The 2,046-nt window shown below is 40.1% G+C and overlaps 1 long non-coding RNA gene across 1 annotated transcript in view; it reads left to right on the top strand.

Moving 5' to 3' along the window:
- LOC111819476 (uncharacterized) overlaps window positions 1-2,046 on the top strand; it is a 15,115-nt gene that overhangs the window by 12,550 nt on the left and 519 nt on the right. The window contains exon 2 of the long non-coding RNA XR_002823085.1: window positions 921-1,087. This is a non-coding gene — a long non-coding RNA (uncharacterized LOC111819476). The remainder of the gene's footprint in view (window positions 1-920; window positions 1,088-2,046) is intronic.

The raw sequence follows: 2,046 nt of genomic DNA, 5'->3' as shown, positions 1-2,046 counted from the left end.
TCTGCACAACCTCTCCAGCATTTATTATTTTGTGTTTTTTGTATTAACACTAGCCTTGTTGGGATGAGATGATATCTCAGTGTAGTTTTGATCTGCATTTCTCTAATGGCTAACGATTGCAAGCATTTCTTCATGTGTCTGTTAGCTGCCTGAATATCTTCTTCGGTGAAGTGCCTGTTCATAACCTTTGCCCATTTTTTAATTGGGTTATTTCTCTTTTTGTTGTTGAGGATTTGCAGTATCTTGTAGATTTTAGAGATTAGATGCTGATCGGATTTGTTGTAGCCAAAATTTTTTTCCCAGTCTGTAGATTGTCTTTTTAGTCTTTTGATGAGCATAAGTGTTTGATTTTTAGGAGCACCCAGTTATCTAGTCTCTCTTCTGGTGCTTGTGCATTGTTACTTATGGTTCGTATTATGTTTATGCCATGTATTAGGGCTCCTAGCATTGTCCCTATTTTTTCTTCCATGATCTTTATTGCTTAAGAGGAATTCTTAATGATTACCATGTAATTCTGACTATAATGTCTAAAGACAAACTGTCTGGGTTCAAATCCGCACTCTGCCACTTACTTGCGACATTGAGCAAGTTACTTAATTTCCATGTCTCAGGGTTTTTTTCATCTATAAAATAGAGATAATTATAGGACCTACCTTATACGTTGTTATAAGAACTAAATTAGTTCATATTTGTAAACAGCTCTGAACAGGGCCAGGGACATAATACCTGGTATATAAGTGTTTAATTAAATACATATATTAATAAAATAAAAGTAAAGTTAAAGCTAATTTTTTCTTGCTATCACTTGTTACTAAAGCAATCATTACAATAAAAACAAACATGAAATAGTTTTGTGACAATATACTGAAGTATTCATTTCTGTTTCTTCTTTCTATACTTAACTTTCTTCCCTCTTTCAGGCAAGTACCCATGCTCTATTATGCCTCTGGCCTGAGGGATTTTTGCAGAACTGGAAACCCATAAAAGCTGAAGCCACCTGAAGCCAGCATCTCTCCCAGTCTAGGGGCTGCTAACCAAAAGGTTGGAGGTTCTAACTCACCCAGCAGCTCTTCAGGAGAAAGACCTGGTAATGTGCTTCCGTAAAGATTGTAGCCAAGAAAACCCTATGGGGCAGCTCTACTCTGTTACATGCGGTTGCTGTTAGTTGAAATCAACTTATCAACACCCAGCAACAACAAGAAGTCCCATTGAAGTGATTGGTAATGCTAAGTGTCCCAGGAGGGGTGAGCAGGTGAAGGCCTGTGGGTGCAAGAAGAGTGGGGAGAGGAAGCATCTTCCTGGGAAGGGTGGGAAACAGTAGGTCTGTGAGGCATAGGAGCTGGGGGACGTGTGCAGACTCCCAAGCAGTGGCATGACCTCTGGGGAACATTCATCTTCCCATGCCTCATGTGGACCAGAAGCAAGGTGCTCCGAATTGCTAGGGACCCCTGGGGTCTTGGATTAGCAAGATGTCAGTCTTGACCACGAGAGGTCAGAGGTTAGACTAGCGCTGACCGATAGAAATACAATGCAAGCCACATAGGTAATTCAAAAATTTCTAGCTTCTAGAATCTAATAGCCAGGTTAAAAAACCTAAAAGGATGATTATATACATTTTTAGAGGGCAGTGGGGGTTCAGTGGTTAATTCTCCACATGGGAGACCTAAGTTTGATTTCCAGCCAATGCACCTCAACCGCAGCCACCACTTGTCTGTCAGTGGAGGCTTGAGTGTTGCTATGGTGCTGAGCAGATTTCAGCGGAGCTTGCAGGCTAAGACACACTAGGAAGAAAGGCTTGGTGATCTACTTCTGAAAAAAATCAGCCAGTGAAAACCCTGTGGATCACAATGGTTTGATCCCATTGTACATGGGGTCACTATGAGTCAGGGGCAACTCAATGTCAGCTAACTACAGATACATTTTTAAGTAAATAAAATTAAGTTTATTTTGCTAATAATGTTCAAAATTTTCATTCTATGCCAGGAAACACATATTAGCAGGAAGATTCTACCCTCTTATTTCCAAGAAAAGGATCTCTCTCATTTA

Source organism: Trichechus manatus, unplaced genomic scaffold, assembly GCF_000243295.1.
Source record: "Trichechus manatus latirostris isolate Lorelei unplaced genomic scaffold, TriManLat1.0 scaffold00009, whole genome shotgun sequence".
Lineage (NCBI taxonomy): Eukaryota > Metazoa > Chordata > Mammalia > Sirenia > Trichechidae > Trichechus > Trichechus manatus.
The sequence above is the reverse complement of the archived record's forward strand: the minus strand, read 5'-3'. Positions and strand labels throughout refer to the sequence as shown.